General features: G+C 43.8%; 1 long non-coding RNA gene and 1 other non-coding gene across 2 annotated transcripts in view; both read left to right on the top strand.

The window, feature by feature from the left end:
- Positions 1-17,036, top strand: part of LOC147016828 (uncharacterized) — a 53,211-nt gene extending 36,175 nt beyond the window's left edge. The window contains exon 3 of the long non-coding RNA XR_015049202.1: positions 6,102-17,036. This is a non-coding gene — a long non-coding RNA (uncharacterized LOC147016828). The remainder of the gene's footprint in view (positions 1-6,101) is intronic.
- TRNAI-AAU (transfer RNA isoleucine (anticodon AAU)) lies at positions 8,029-8,102 on the top strand. Its single transcript has one exon. It is a non-coding gene; the product is annotated as a tRNA-Ile (tRNA).
- Positions 17,037-17,466: the final 430 nt, after the last annotated feature.

Genomic DNA, 17,466 nt, shown 5'->3' with positions numbered 1-17,466 from the left:
AGCCCAGACGGTGCGTAACCGCTTGAGGGAGGCCAAGCTTGAGGGAGGCCAACACCCGCTACTGACTGTGTGAACTCTGACAGTGACACCTCGGTTGTGTCGGCTGTTGTAGCGCAAAGACTGTCGCCAGCATTCTCAAGGAACTCTTTGAAATTTAATTGTGAAGATTTAGTATTAATGAGTTCGAGGTAAAATAGTAACAATCGCTTGGTGCGTTTATATTTTTGTTCAGTATAATAACAATTCTAACTAGAGAGATCATAGAACACCTTACTCCATGTGGTCTTGAGAACCAGTGTTCTAAATTTTTTTTTTAAAGCAGTCATAGACTGGTACTTACGAAATCGTCAACGTGACCTCTGACCTTGTCTAATAAAAGCTGTCTCGAGAGAAGGTAGCGACACAAACCAGAAGTTTCTAGGATGATTCTGTACCAAACCATCAAAAATCTTAAGGTCGACCGAAGAAAAAATCTCCATTTCTCCACGCAATTATTTAATATTATTTTATCAAAGTCACAAAACCGCAATATTTGGCCATCCACCAACAATCTTTACATAATCCGACGACTTAGCGAGTCAGGCATGCGACGATAACCTTTATTGGAATAAAAATGACTTTTAAACACCATCTTTATCGAAAACACTGTCAGCGCGCACACGGAAAACCTTTACGTGATCAACGACGCCTCTGCTCGAGCGCACTGCACCACATGACGAGCTGTGACGCGGCGAGTGAAATATTTTTTATACAATCTTAAAACGTCTCCAAAACATCCGATTTTTACCAGAATTTCGACAACCTAGTTTTAAGCGTCCTAAGCAATTGCAAAAACCAAAGACAAAGTTCAAATCGAAGTTAAAACAAACTCGTAACGTCGACCAAAGCAAAAATATTCCATTTCTCCACATGAATTTACGGAATTATGTTTGACCTCACTGTGACTTTGACCTTTGACCGATTTTGAACAAAATCTAAGCAGCGCTAGCCATCACCCTCCTGAATCACGTGGTGTAATTTGACATTGGTAGCTTCTTCCGTTCGAGTTATCGTGCCTACAAACAAACACACAAACAAACAAGCAGTCATAGACTGGTACTTACGAAATCGTCAACTTGACCTCTGACCTTGTTTAATAAAAGCTGTCTCGAGAGAAGGTAGCGACGCAAACCAGAAGTTTCTACGATGATTCTGCACCAAATCATCAAAAATCGAATGTTTTGGATGTTTGACCTCACTGTGACCTTGACCTTTGACCGATTTTGACCAAAATCTAATCAGCACTAGCCATCACCCTCCTGAATCACTTGGTGTAATTTGACATTGGTAGCTTCTTCCGTTCTCGAGTTATCTGTATCAAACCATCAAAAATCGAATATTTGACCTCATTGTGGCCTTGACCTTTGACCGATTTTGATCAAAATCTAATCAGCACTAGCCATCACCCTCCTGAATCACGTGGTTTAATTTGACATTGGTAGCTTCTTCCGTTCTCGAGTTATCGTGCCTACAAACAAACAAATAAACCAATGTCACCCGCAGGGTGACCCGTATCTTGCCAAAAGGTGACCACGTGTGACTTCTTTAAGGTCACACTGAGGTGAACAGAGCTGCTATCCACCAGGAGCGACTCCTTGAGGAATATCTGCCTACGAGAGATTCCGATGAGAATCGTTCTACAGAGTAACCATCAAAAATATGCTTTTGCCTCATAATGTCAACAAATGACATCATAATGTCTCAAGCTTGACATATCTAGAAAGCACTCATCGAGGTGTTCAATTTGAGGTACTACACGATATGGTTCCTAAAACTTGAAAATTTGACCTTGGGGTCAAATATGTTTGACCTGAGGCGCTAACCATGAAAGTCAAGGCCAATCGCCACCAAAAATTAATCAGCTGAGCTCCAGACCATGAACTATATTCCCATGAAGTTTGAAGACGATCCGATCAAAATTACTCAAAAAATAAGGGTTTCGTCGACTCCCCTGATTTGCGCCAAAGTTACCTTGACCTTTGACCTTAACCTTCAAAATTTTGTGCACTGAAAGGGACCTCTATAGGCCTCTGATATGCGAAGTTACAAAAATTTCCAATGATAACTGTGCTCTGCAGAATTTTTTATACGTGATTACAGACAAACAAACAAACAAAAAAAAAAAAAAAAATTTTTTAAAAAACATACAAGCTGACTAACATATCTTGAAAAAAACTTCGTTTTGGCAAGATAACAAACAAACAAACAAACAAGCAGTCATAGACTGGTACTTACGAAATCGTCAACTTGACCTCTGACCTTGTCTAATAAAAGCTGTCTTGAGAGAAGGTAGCGACGCAAACCAGAAGTTTCTAGGATGATTCTGTACAAAACCATAAAAAAAAATCGAATGTTTTGGATGTTTGACCTCACTGTGACCTTGACCTTTGACCGATTTTGACCAAAATCTAATCAGCACTAGCCATCACCCTCCTGAATCACTTGGTGTAATTTGACATTGGTAGCTTCTTCCGTTCGAGTTATCTGCACCAAACCATCAAAAATCGAATATTTGACCTCACCGTGACCTTGACCTTTGACCGATTTTGACCAAAATCTAATCAGCACTAGCCATCACCCTCCTGAATCACGTGGTGTAATTTGACATTGGTAGCTTCTTCCGTTCTCGAGTTATCGTGCCTACAAACAAACAAACAAGCAAACAAACAAACAAACAGAAACGGAAGGCATCAATATACTTACGAAATCTTTAGATTTCGTAAGTAACAAACAGAAACGGAAGTCATCAATATACTTACGAAATCTTTCGATTTCGTAAGTAACAAACACACAGAGGACGGAAGTCATCAATATACTTTAATAATATAATAAAAAGGACACGGACATGGTCTTTTCAACTGTTGTATAACATTTTGCACTATGCAAACAGCACTGGGCACCACCATATTTGTCTGAATGCTGAATCTCACAGTTACTCTGCCCTCAGGGCATGATACAGCCTAAATATTTTTTCCAAGTACTGCGAAATGGAAGGTTTATGAAAGTGTTCTACAGTATTCAAGGATATAATTCAATTTAAATATAATAAAGGTTTTAAAAGCTGTGGAAAAAAACAACTTTTTCAGAAGTTCATAGCCATTGATGCACCACCATCCATTACACAATCTTATTTAACACGTTTAATTAGTTCTTCATGCTTGTTGTTTGTGTCCTTCATAACGTCCCTTAAATAGTAAGTTTCCTGTTTGGAATGATTTTCAATTTTGTTTGACTGTCAGATAGGTAGACAGAGTAAAAAAAAATTTTACCTTGGTGAGCCTCTGCACATGCACGATTGAGATGAGATTTTGTACATTTTGCCAATTTCAGAGCCAAAGTCTGCTAAAATGCAGGTTCATGTTCCGATTCATGTTCAAAATATAAAATTTATCAGTGGGTCATGCTCTACAGCAGCGTTTCTCAACCTTTTCACCCTTGTGGAACCCTTGAAATAGTTTTCATGTCTCAGGGAACCCCTGCATAAAAATTATTATATACCATTATTAATATCTAGCTCTTTTATATTTTTATCGTAGTTCACGTGGTAAATATAATATATATTTTTTCGGACACCTGATTTAAGGAAAAAAATGACCCCCTTTTTCTCAAACTTATTGGCAATGGAAAAAAAAAACATACTGCTCGTTTATGAGACCCCACACCGAGGTTTTAATTCACAAAAAACAAAAATTTTATTTGTTTGAAAACGTCATTTTTGAAAGTGTTTGTCAACCCCGGGTCTGTTTGACAATTAAAAAAACACACCTCATGTGACTTGATCAACAAAACTTAAACAAATAAAGCTGAAGCAATAAAGGTAAACAGAAGAACTAACCTTGAGAGAGAGAGAGAGAGAGACTTCGCGCGAGGAAGCACAGAGAAGATAGATGGACACCGTGCATGCGTCCCATACTTGAGTCAGTCACTCAATGATACACGAATCCGCCGCGTACAGGACGTCCACAAACCAGTGAGGGCGGTTTCACACTGGCGCCATATAGACATCGTTAAATACATTCCCTATGGTTGTTATAATTGTAAATAATATAAGAGGTTGAAGCCTCTATTATAATAACCAAGGAGTTTCCAACAATATGCTGTACGTGTAGAGTAAAATTACGAATATTAAATCAAGCAAAAACTACTCAAAAATACATCAGCCTATTTATTAGTTTCCCGCGGAACCCCTAGCGACCTCTTGCGGAACCCTAGGGTTCCGGGGAACCCCGGTTGAGAAACACTGCTCGACAGTGTTCAAAATATATAATTCAATTGAAATTAAGTTGTTCCTCGATGATAGACTGAACTCTGTAGGCAGAGCGATGGCCCATTTTGTCAACAGAAAGTGAAACAATTGCTTAACTCCACTTTTTGCTTCGTGCACAGGGTAAAAACCCTATAGCAGAAAGAAAATGGCACTGCCTCGTGCCCCTAAGCTTGGGAGAACTCGTGCATGATGTGCTTGAGCTCAATCGATCTTGGAATGTCTTTCCACGGGGCCTGTCAGCCACGCCAAGACTCTCAATGGTGCTACTGGGCTGGGATGTGGATTGACCGGAGTCCACTGCCAACGATTTGTGCCACTTTCCGGACTGGACTGCATATGCACATCGGCTCCAGTTGATGCCAATTCCATCTGTTGGGTCTTCCCTTGTGCCAAATCCATCTGTTGGCTCTCCCCTCATGCAAAATCCATCTGGTGGCTCTCCCCTAGCATCAACTCTATCTGGTGGCTCTTGTCTCACACCAACTCTATCTGGAGGCTCTCCTCTCACACCAAGTCTATCTGGAGGCTCTCCTCTCGCACCAAGTCTATCAGGAGGCTCTTGGTTCTCTCACACCAACTCTATCTGGTGGCTCTCCTCTCGCACCGTCTATCAGGAGGCTCTTGGTCCCCTCATGCCAACTCCACCTGGTGGCCTTCTCTCATGCCAACTCCATCCAGTGCCTCTCCTCTCATGCCAGCTGGATATCGTTTATCTGAAATGAACCTTTTTTTTCAATGCAGTGGCCCAAGCATGCCAAAACACATCAAGTTGCAAACACCCCCAAATTGGCTCGGGCATCATTGAACTCTATTGACCCAATTCCCCTACAGACTGTATCACATTAAACCCGCAATATGAGAACATATTACTGTATGTGTGCTGTCACAAAAAATATTTATCTGAATGGTCTTTCAAACATCCATTTGTATTGCATTTGCACTCATATAGTGATACAGTAGTGATGGTGTCCACAAGTGGTAACCAAGCAATATAGTATAGTGTTGCCGTCTACAGGTGATGACAAAGTGATACAGTTGTGTTGGGGTCCACATACGGTGACAGCGATTCCCTGGTGATGGTTTGTACGTGCAGCAATGAATGGAAAATGATGCGCTTTGTTCATTGTCGGCCTGCATGTACTCGCCCTGTTTCCCAGTGTCACGTTGCATGGAGCCCACGTCTCCTAAAACATAAAAAGAATAGCCCCACAATAGCGATTGCCTGTCATTCATTCGGCATGATTCAAGCATCGTGGGATGACAAAGTAACAGCTTTCCCTCACAGGAACCTCTGCAGATAAAATCATTCCAAATGGAGCAGTGGGAGGTGTGGGTGGAATGCCAGAAAGGGGGTAAAGGGATGGAGAAAGATGATGGGAAGAAAGACCAATTAGACCATTGTAAAGGAATGTCCAAATGAAAAAGTTTTCGAAATTTCAGATTTGTCTTGCTTTCCATTACAAACGTACTTCAGTACACAGAGGCAGCCATTTTGTGACGCTTACTTTGTTGGTTGTGACACTTCAGATTGTTTCCAAAATTGGTTTGTAGGTTTATGTCTGTCGATGTATAAATTCAACTGTCCATCACTCGATACTTTTGAGTTATTGTGATAACAAAGAATGAGAAACACCGTGACCAACACACAAAGGTCTCACTCCAATTTGTTTACAAGCCTCAAGTATCAACTCAAACGATCTCAGGTTTGTCGACGTGACATGATGATGCCTCTGTATTCTCTGGTCGAAGTTCGATTCCTGGCCTTCCGATAAAACTGTTCATTGGTGTTTTGCAGGCAGGGTGTTGCATCAACGAGTACGCCTTCCCTTGGAAAGATGAAAGTTTTCAAAATTGCTGCACAAGGACCCATCTGTTAGCTTGAGCTGGTGGATGCTAAGGATCTCGTGGTGTCTTTTGATGAAGAGTTGGTGAATTATATCACTGGTGCCTGCTGGTATTCCAAGTTATTGCTCCAACTACCACTGGGAAGACAATGACACACAATATCCAGTGTATTATTTCCATATCTAGAAACTGCTTCGGTATCACAACCCGAGACTGTATTGATGTCGATTCGATGATGATGAAGTTTCTTGAGTAGTTCGTTTGAAGTTTTTCTGTTTCTTGGTCGTTTTGTTATAGATAGGAAACTTTGCCACAGCCCTTTGTTATTCAGTTGTGAAATGATTACCACCATCACCACCACCGAAGGTGGACGGAGGTTATGCTTTTACTCCTGTCTGTGAACAGGATATCTCAAAGAGTTGTGGACTTGGTGGACATGTTGGGAGTGAGACGAGGACAAAATTATTAGTTTTTGGTGAAGATCCAAATCCAGGTACTGGAATTTTAAAAAGTTATTTATTTGTATGCAGCCAGTGGCTGCTGGTTGCACAATTGTTTTTTTTCTGGGGACACAGCTGTGCCACTGATGCAATCCCACCTGTTACTAGTAAGGCGGTACTCATTTTGCCAACCTCTGAAGGATGACAGGCTGAGTCAACCCACCTGATGTTAATTTAACGACACAAGGGCTTAACCTCAGGACTCTAACATCTCCAATCAGCCACCTGCACCATTGAGCCAACACCAGGCCTATTTCATAAGTGATTCTTCATTATTTAGAGATGGAGCCAAAAAAGATATGTAGCACGATATCTCAAAAAGTTGTGTCCGGATTCGGACAAAACTTGGTGCAGGAGTTGGGTAGGTAACAAGAACAAGCCCATTTGATTTTGGTTCAGGTCCAGATCCAGATCAGATCTATCGGTGGGATACAAAACGTAAACTGTTCAGCCTGACGGAGGTAAGTGCTCCACCGAGTGCCTTTCTTAGTTGGGTTTTGGTTTTCATCCACACGACGGAATCGTTCTTGGGAAATGAAATGGTCATTGAACTTCACTGTTTCAGAGCATGGTGTCGTCATGCCCAAAAGTTAAGACATGTGCAGTCATGCAGTGCAGGTAATGTCCTCCAGAACAAAATTATCGCTGAGAGCCCTAGAGGTACGCACGCTCGCCTCTGAGCTGTCTAGCCTGGGTTACAATCCCGACACAGCTACAAACTATCATCCAAGTGTTTCACAGGCAGGGTGATTCATCGACATGTGTGCTGCCCCTGGGATGGACATCAAACGAGGCATCCCGTCTGCCGGTATTAGTAAGTGGAAGTTAAATATCTCATGCTGTCCTTCGTGAAGAGTGGGCGATCTATCGCCAGCATCCTGATCAAATTACAAATTCCCATCCTAACCAAAGCTGGGAAGGCAATGGTAAACATCCCATTGCAATACTGGCCATCAGGTTGCCTTCTTTAAGCAGAGCAGCACAATTACATATAGATACAGTGTGACTATCTGTGGATGACAAATGCTGTTCTGTTCTTTTCACTCATTGAAGTACAGACTTTTCAAAGCTTGAGCAATGCTTGGTCATCTCATTTTATACAAGGGAGGATGCACTGACAATCCAAATCCCAGGACGCATGGTTGTTGTGTTGTGGAAGGATGCTCCTCATGGTAACCACAGTGACAGGATGGACGAAGCAGAATCGATCGAAGATGACCCCAGACCTAAATGTCCCTTGGACACGACCAGTCCATATACAATCCATACCTTGAAAGCGTGATCACGTCTGATCGCAGAATCGTTGTTGCAGGACGCATGAAAGAGTTTGGTATTTTTTTTTTAAGAGTGGCATTGAAGGTGGTATCTCTTGTGAGCGGCCAGTTAGCTCAGTTGGTTAGAGCGCGGTGCTAATAACGCCAAGGTCGCAGCTTCGATCCCCGTACGGGCCATCAATTTATTTTACCAAGTAGAGGTGCAAAGGCCGCACAGACCTCGATAGCATCTGGCCATCAGTTCCAAGCAATCATCCAATTTGCAGCAGCAACAGGCAACCGTGAATCGTCAACATGGAGGGAAGGTCGTTGGTCAGCTCTTTGTGATCAGCTCTTTCAAATGTGATCAAAACGTCAGCGCTTTGTGATCTTTTCCGGTGGATAACTTTAACCATTTTATTCCTGAGTTGATATCCTCTCTATTCGTGATGACATTGTAGACTGCTGTTGTGTTTTTTGCTTGAATAAGCGACTGTCTTTGCTGAAAGCGAGTGTTGTCAGCGATTGAAGGAGAGTCACAGGCACAAGCAGCTCGTGTGTGGGCTTCACCCCACACACCACACCTCCTCAGGCACACAGACACACCCTCCCAGGAAAAATCCCTATCCAGACCTTTTTTTTTTTTTTGCATACATCATTAAGGCTCATGGAAGAACTGGAACACAGAATGGATCAGGACACAACATAAAAAAAGGGAGAAGGGGGAAACACAGGAGAAGGGGGAAAATGCCAACAGCAGGGCAGAGGGATAAAATAGACAGACGGACAAACAAGGAATGCAGTTGATGATTAGGGGTAGAGGAGAACACCAAGGGTGGACAATATGGATACAGAAGCAAAATTTTGGCAGGGGTGGGAGGTGACTTAATGGGTGGAGAAAAGATCATGGTTTTGGATGGGGAATGATTTAAGATGGTGTTGAACAGCTGTCTTGAAGACCTGGAGGGAAGAATGAGATTGAAGAGAGTGTGAAAGTTGGTTCCACAGGTGGGATAAAAAGAGGACACAGAGGGAGCAAGATCTCTTACCCCGAGCTACACTTCAGGTGCCTGCGTACTCCATCATATGGCAATCACGGCTTGTTGCTCAGCACAACCTGAGCCGGACCCACCAACTCTGTGGAGAGCCGCCCATTGTGGCAATCACCGGCTACTCTGGCGATCGTGCCCCTCTTCCAGCTCTCCAGGCACAGAGTCCAACAGATTTGTGGCCTTGCACACCTCACACCTTACTGCCACCAACAAATGCTGGCGCCACCTCTTCTACACCCTTTATTTGTTCTTCTGGCACTTTCTCGAATCTCCTGGATATCTCTTCATTTCTGATTAGGTCTACTGGCGCGATCTCTTCCGTTTTATTTTTCCCTCTGCTCTGGTTCTGTTATCTCTTCAGCTCTTTGTGGATTGCTCTGTGCTCCTCCTACTCATAATTATCCCATCTCCTAGTCTGGCTTGCCTGGATGCCATCACTCCATTCTGAGGACACAGAGCTGGAAGGAAGTCCGCAACTGGCTCCGGTCCATGTTTCCCTCGCAGTGCTGACATTTCCTCTTTGATTGGTGTCAATCCACCGACTCGCTCCACCACTCACTCGTTCGACTCACCAACTCCTTTGACTCACTTACTCTGCACAGCTCTCACGGCACAGATTTTATAGCCTCTTGTGACCGTGTCCAGCTGGGTATACTGATTGGCTGCTCAACAACATAGCTGGTAGCAGACGACAGACCGTACACGGGGAATGACAAAAATATGCATTGTGCAAAATGCAAGTTGTACTATGGAACGCCAAGACTTCCCAAACATTGTCGGCATGTCCGCTAAGTGCCACAGCAATTTCATAGGGATCGTGTGACAGCGAGCCGAGTTCTTAGTGTGCAAGTTTGGTATTATAATAGAGATTGTTACGGATCTGGAAACCATTTGCATTCAACATACAGGTCCCAAAAGTCAGTTATCCCATTAAGTACATGTGCAGTCAGATCCCTTTCCTTTTGTCTAGTGGGAGAATCAAAAACGTCTGTTGCGACTTCTTTTAGTTAGGTTATTAAATCTTTACATCTAACAACCAACAAGCCATTTACATGACCCCTCGGCCCATCACGATCCACCGCCAACCGCCTGCACCACCAACGTACCATTGCAGCGTTATACTGTTACTCATCAAGTTTGACCCCGCGTGGAAAGAGCGGTTGGGGTTTCCCGGCAGGGGCCAAGGCCCCGCCCCAGAAAGGTGGGCCGTAGGACCCTGTCCAATGAGGGGCCGACGTCGAGGCGTTTTTCGCTAAGAGCCCCTCCCCGTGGTAGGAGGAGATATATCTCCGAGACTCTCTGAGTGAGGAGTTTTTCACGGTGGCTGGGTCCGGCCGAGTTTGTTCGCGGAGGCTGAAGGTGGTCGGTCCTGTTTCACGGTGGCTGTTGCGGGTAGTTCTGGGCTGCTTTGACCCCGACTGTTCGCCACGCGAGCGCCGCCATGAGCCACGAGTCCCACACATGCAACTGGGACCAAACCGACGACCTGTTGGCAGGTGCCATATTACAGAGTACTCCTTTTCCTTCAACGACCAGGTACCCATGAACTCTGACCCCCAATTTGTCTCTCTTCACGGCTGCGAGGGTCAAATAAAGCCTCTGGGGTTTCTTTTCTTTTTGTGTGTGTGTGTCTGCGTGTGGGCCCGTCTGTAAGTAGAATTGTTTAAGTGTTTTTGCTTATTGTAAATATTTCCCTGCTTGCATATTCGCATCAAGTCTTGCCTTTGTCTTTATTATCTTGCCAAAACGAAGTTTTACAAGATATGTTAGTCAGCTTGTATGTTTTTTTTTGTTGTTGTTGTTTGTCTGTAATCACGTATAAAAAATTCTGCAGAGCACAGTTATCATTGGAAATTTTTGTAACTTCGCATATCAGAGGCCTATAGAGGTCCCTTTCAGTGCACAAATTTTTGAAGGTCAAGGTCAAAGGTCAAGGTCACTGTCACAAATCAGGGGCGTCGACGAAACCCTTATTTTGAGTAATTTTGATCGGATCGTCTTCAAACTTCATGGGAATATAGTTCATGGTCTGGCGCTCAGCTGATTAATTTTTGGTGGCGATTGGCCTTGACCTTCATATGTTTTTTTTTTTTTTTGTCTGTAATCACGTATAAATCACTCTGCAGAGCACAGTTATCATTGGAAATTTTTGTAACTTCGCATAACAGAGGCCTCGAGAGGTCCCTTTCAGCGCATAAAATTTTGAAGGTCAAGGTCAAAGGTCAAGGTCACTGTCGCAAATCAGGGGAGTCGACTAAACCCTTATTTTTTGAGTAATTTTAATCGAATCGTCTCCAAACTTTATGGGAATGTAGTATATGGTCTGGCGCTCAGTTGATTAGTTTTTGGTGGCGATTGGCCTTGACCTTCATGGTTAGCGCCTGAGGTCAAACATATTTGACCCCAAGGTCAAATTTTCAAGTTTTAGGAACCATATCGTGTCACACCTCAAATTGAACACCTCGATGAGTGCTTTCTAGATATGTCAAGCTTGAGACATTATGACGTCATTTGGTGACGTTATGAGGCAAACATATTTTTCATGGTTACTCTATAGAACGATTCTCATCGGAATCTCTCGTAGGCAGATATTCCTCAAGGAGTCGCTCCTGGTGGATAGCAGCTCTGTTCACCTCAGTGTGACCTTAAAGAAGTCACACGTGGTCACCTTTTGGCAAGATACGGGTCACCCTGCGAGTGACATTGGTTTTTATTTTACTGTTAATAAATGTATTAGAAATGTTCCCAGTCCGTTTCTGTCCCTTCTTACATTGGTCTAGCATAGTCCGCGTTTGAGTACAAGCGGGGTTTCATCCCCGATAATCCGTTCATTCCAGCCGTCACGGCTTGACAGTTTCCGCTCGGCTGCACCCGAACTGGAGTTGGCAGTCGGTAGTTGGAACTCTACCGCAGTCGGAAGGGTGACCCAGTTCGAGCAAGACGTGCCGAGGGCGTAGTTCACCGCTAGTCGAAATTGCGTAATTAATAAGGTAAATTGGTTCGAGACAAAAAGACCCTACGCTACGCGGTTGAGATATTGGCGCCCACGGTCGGTTCAGCGACCCGCCGGCTCACAGAGTTATCCGAGAGCGACGGCCTACAATTCCGGGGAGTCTGGTGGATTCGACGTAACCTCCCCCACCTAGTGGTCGTTCTCGTGACCGACCCCCGGCCCGCAACAAATATATATATATATATATATATATATATATATATATATATATATATATATATATATATATATATATATATGTTTATGATAATCCATTCTCCAACATGCAACAAAACACCATGATGTCACCACATTGTTCCTTACTCCAACCCATTGGGAGCATCTTGCAATGTGAATCAAGCATGATGGGCAATGGTTCAAAATGCCACAAGCTGAGAAAATAGCACAGCATAGCTGCAGCTGTTTCACCCTTATTGGAGCTCAGCAGTACAGCATAATGCTTAAAATCGTCTATTTCTGCTGAACTTCCAATTGGAATTTATCATTAAAGGCCCCCTAACTGTGTATAGTAAGTACAAGACAAATTGTGTCCTATTACAGCCATTGCTGCATGGTAATAAGGAATATGGGTCAGGATGGGGGAGAAAAGAGTGGAAAAGAACGGCCTCTAAAATGCAGTTTTATAGACGGGAGAAGCGAGCAACAACAGAGTTGAAATGTGCAGTCAGCTTGGATTTTGGAAGCTTAACTGAAAAGGAGTTACTGGACGAATGCATGTCTCCTGGAGTTGCTGTACAGGGTCAGAGGACTGACAAAGCAGAGGGAACATTATTGGAGAATACATAAGAGAAAACAGACTACCGACCTGCCTTCAATGAGAAAGCAACAGACCTTGTGCTTCAGCCTCATCGCAGGAGATTAGAATAATTTTGAGAGCTTTAGATTCCACAGAATCCAGAAGAGACAGACATTTAGCTGGAGCACCACCCAATAGCATAGAGCAATACTCCATTGAGTTATGGAAAATGGCCTTGAAGACTGTGTATCTCTGATCTTCCAAGGAAAAAAATTCGATTGATGGAGGATGCCCAGTCTTTGGCTGGTTTTGGAGGCCAGCTTTGCCATGTGGTTGGCCAAGGAGAGGTTATGGCTGGTTGGTGAGGTTGAGAAGTTCAAAAGACTGAATCTCTTCCAGTGACTGACCATGAAAATAGACAGGTGGGTTAGTTTGACGATCGAAGGACAATATGAGACGGTGAGATTTTCCAGGATTGAAGCACATGTTCCACTTATCAGACTAAAATCGAATCATTTTCCAGATCAGCATGGAGTAACGCATCTGCAGACTGCCTATCAATTCCTTGTTTCTCCATACCCGAGCGGTTGAGTTGCAACATTTTGAACGTTTTTCATAATTTGTTTGCCCACTACTCATTGCAGATGTTATCACAGGGGGTTCCTCTTTATTCACTATGTTCCTTATTTTACTTGTCTGTCATTTTACACAAGGATATGTGAGGGGGTTTGAAAGCACAGGAAAGCCCCCTTATCCAATTTCACTTAATATATTGTTCTTTGTGGCCACCTGGGTTCCAATCCAATGGTCTACCTTTGTGAAAAATACATTGGTGTATTCAGCAAACGTTTATTGACATTTCATCCCATTTCTTACTTATTTTGTTAATCACTCACCATTACAAGCCCTAAAAAAAAAAATCAAGACTAAAGAGGCAAGTAAATCATCTGCCATTCTATGGGCGGAAACAATGACGTTTTGCCTTTGTCATGCATACAAACGGCCACAAAATCACAGATACCACGGCCACAAAATCACAGATACCACGGCCACAAAATCACAGCTCCAAACTGCTCAAAAGGTCGCAACACTTGGCATGGCTTTAGGGTACAATTACGACCGAGTCATTGAGGGCACCACCGAAGGACGGCGAGCTAACAATGAAGCATCTTTGTGTCATGGTGGGTATAGCACCAGAAAAGCGATTTTATTTGAATTCTGCTCAATTAGGGCAGACCCATGAGGCAGGTCGTTCAGGAAAAGCTCATGGATGTCATGGAGCTGGTATTCTATATTCGGGATAAACGTTGAAACGGTTGAGACAATTTCAGTGGAAAAAAAACACTCGCTGGGTTTTATTGGTTTGTTTATCTAGTTTTTTTGTTGTTTGGTGCACCTGACGTTCCAGGCTGTGAAAACACTAAGGCTATCCTTGGCAACACAGTTCAGGAATCCATGCAGATTTCACTCCATTTAACCGGCATCCCATCTCATCCTTATGTGACCTTGTGCTGGCTTTATCGTTTGCAGCGAATATGATACAATGGCCCCGGGAAGGTTTCAGGTTACCACTGGGGTTGGGTAGAGAGTTAATCATGGCAACCCATAAGGACACAACCTCCCACCCAACACCGACCCATCTGTCCCTCACTCCCGCCAAATCCAGGCCAAAAGTGTGCTCAACTTGGCAAATGCAGTCCTCCTCGTCAAAACACACCCTCCCCTCTTTCAAAATTGGAGTTATGCCAAACGATGGCAACCAGAAAACCCTCACTTCATTCATAATTTTTACGACATCAGGTTTCACATTGTATGTATTTTAGAAAAAATTTGCACTTTGCTTGAAACACATTGAGGTGGAAAATACATGTGAAGACAACTTTTTTCGTCTTTATAAAGATATGCACCTGCGGGACTGTGATCTCGACAGCAGTGCATGGCTGCTGGTAAAATGTCACATTCCACAATTGTCCCTTCCCCACAGATTCATCTCTTTCTTTTTATATCAACACAAGCATTATAGCTTTGGTTATATGGTCTCTCACCCCTATCCCTCTCTCTCCCACCACTATTCCTCTCTCTCCCATGCCTATCCCCCTCTCTCCCACACATATCCCCCTCTCTCCCCCACATCTCTCTCCCCCCCTATCCCCCTCTCTCTCTCTCACCCCTAACCCCCTCTCTATCTCTCTCTCCCACCCATTCCCTCCCTCTCCCATCCCTTCCCTCTCTCTCCCACCCCTATCCCCATCTCCCACATGTTTGACGAACTATATCAATTGAATTCACTTCTTTGATTTTTAAAATCTGTGCTGGAATACAATTAATCAAGGTGTTCACTAGAACGGCACTCGGTGCAGTGCATATCTTAGCCAGGCTGAACAGTTTATGTTTTGTATCCGACTGATGGCCCGGATCTAGATTCAGACCTGAACCAAAATTTAATCGGCTTGTTCTTCTCACCGAACCAACTAATCCCCCAGGTTTCGTCCGAATCCATCCACAACCTTTTGAGATATCCTGTGCACAAACAAACAAACAGACAGAGAGGAGTGAAAAACATAACATCTGTCCACCTTCGGTGGGCGGAGGTAATTATAGTCATAACAACCTTGAATGCAGTAGTTTTCATGTTAAACATCCGAGTACTACTGGCTGCCGAGTACTACTAGCAAAAGCAACACATCTTTAAAGTTTTGGCAGAAATGATCAGAATCAGTGGAATCATGGTTATATCGTGTCTGTCCTGCATTTGGGAGATTGTTTGTTTCATTCTGGCCTTGGCTGAATCCTTACTGTTTCAGCGTGGAATGAAAAGACGTCCGAGGCATTCGGAATCCGTGTCATTCCTTTATTCCAACTTTACCAACCAAACCCCCACTTGTCACTTCCTGTTGCACCCGGTACATAAAAAAACCTGAGATAAACCTGAGATCAAGCATAGTTATATGTTACCACATGAAAGAAAAAAATGATGCCGCTACAGTACTCCCTCTCCTAGTGCTTCAATCGAACAAAAGGAACAAGAAAAGAAGAGATGTTGACTGTCCATGTAAGAAAAATAAGTCATAGCCAAGCCAAATGGTCAACAGCAAAATGGACTCTCATAAATATCTTGCTGAGAATTACATGGAACCCAGAGCAAGTCGTATAAGATGGTAAGGGTACTGTTGTAGTAAGCGTCGACCCACCGGTCAGAGGGAGGGTCAGCTTTGGTGTTGCATCAAGAAAATATGGCCTCAAGCAATCTATGGAGATAGTCTCATGCCCACTGTTAATGTCGAGTATCAAGGTCTTCTCGAAGCACTGTAGAACTTTGTAAGGTCCTTCATAAGGTTGTTGCAAGGGTTTATGGATAGGGTCAAACCGTTTGAATACGTAGATGCATGTAGAAAATTCCTGGGGAACAAAAAAGTGTGATAAAATCGTACATGTTGGTGTCGCCCGGAGGCCCTGCATTGCCGTACAAAGTTGGTTGGCATAGTTGCTGGCGTTGGGAAAGGTGTCATCAGACGGTGAGAAGAATTCTCCTGGGAGAAGAAGTGTTGCACTATGCACTAGCTCTGCAGTGGAGCATCTAGAGAGTCATCTTTCAGAGCAGCTCGCGTACCAAGAAAGACCATATAGGCATGACGTCCTTTAAGTGCACGGAGTTGTCATGTGCTTTCAGGGAAGACTTGAGTTGGTGGTGGAAAGGCTACACCATGCATTTCGCTGCTGGATGGTAAGCGGTGGTTAACCACGGTTGGTACACAGGTGTCGAGTCAGCTTGCGAAATAGAGCAGATTCAAATTGGTGACAACAATCCATAGTGATGGTTGATGGAACACCAAAAAGTGCGATCCAGGTGTGGACAAAAGGCCTGGTAATTGTAGGTGCAGTGATGTCAGCTATCGGTGTGGCCTCCAGCCAACAGGTGAAACGGTCAGTACAAGTCAGCAAATAGCGGTGCTGGTTTGATGGTGGTAGGGGACCAACAATATCCACATGGACCCTGTTGAAACGCCTATCTGGTGTAGAAAAGCTCCCATGTGGTGCGACAGTATAACATTGGATCTTGGAGCATCGGCATTGAAGACATTGCTTGGCCCAATGGCACACCTCAGCGTTGATGTGTGGCCAGACATAATGTGTGGTGATGGGTCGCTGGGTTGCTTGAATACCTGGATGCACGAGTGAGTGAAGTGTCAAAGACTGTCTGACAGAATGCTGCAGGAATGAAAGAGCATGACTGTCCCATCGATGTATCACACACACGAGGGTAGTGTTTGTCCCTGGGAGCATTACCTCACAAAATGTAAGCAAACCGGTTGCAGACTGTAGATGCTGGAGTCCCGTGTCCTCCCGTTGCACTTCTGATGGTGCATTAAAAATCGATGGCTAGTGTGTTGGTGGAAGACAACGTCAATATCTCAATGCATGAGAGTGTCGGTCATCGAGTTCACAATTCTTTTGATGTGCCAGATTTTGGTGGTGAATTGTGAGATATAACTGAGTTGGTGAAGTGTGTGAGGAGAGTGAGTCTGAATGGGTGGACAGAGTGAAAGTTAAAGGTTTGTGGTCAGTCAGGACAGAAAATTGTCTGGCCTCGAAGACATCGTGGAGATGCTTGATGTAGACTGGAGAGGTAACTTATACAGCGAGTAATTCCAAGTCGTAGGCAATGTACTTGCACTCTGGTGGCTTCAGAGTTTGAGAAAAAGGCCAATGGATGCCAGATGGCATCAATGAACTGGTGAAGGGCTGTGCCCACCGCAACCT

Source organism: Eptatretus burgeri, chromosome 11 (genome assembly GCF_056783735.1).
Source record: "Eptatretus burgeri isolate ZD-2024b chromosome 11, Ebu_testis_v1, whole genome shotgun sequence".
Taxonomy (NCBI): Eukaryota; Metazoa; Chordata; class Myxini; order Myxiniformes; family Myxinidae; genus Eptatretus; species Eptatretus burgeri.
The sequence above is the reverse complement of the archived record's forward strand: the minus strand, read 5'-3'. Positions and strand labels throughout refer to the sequence as shown.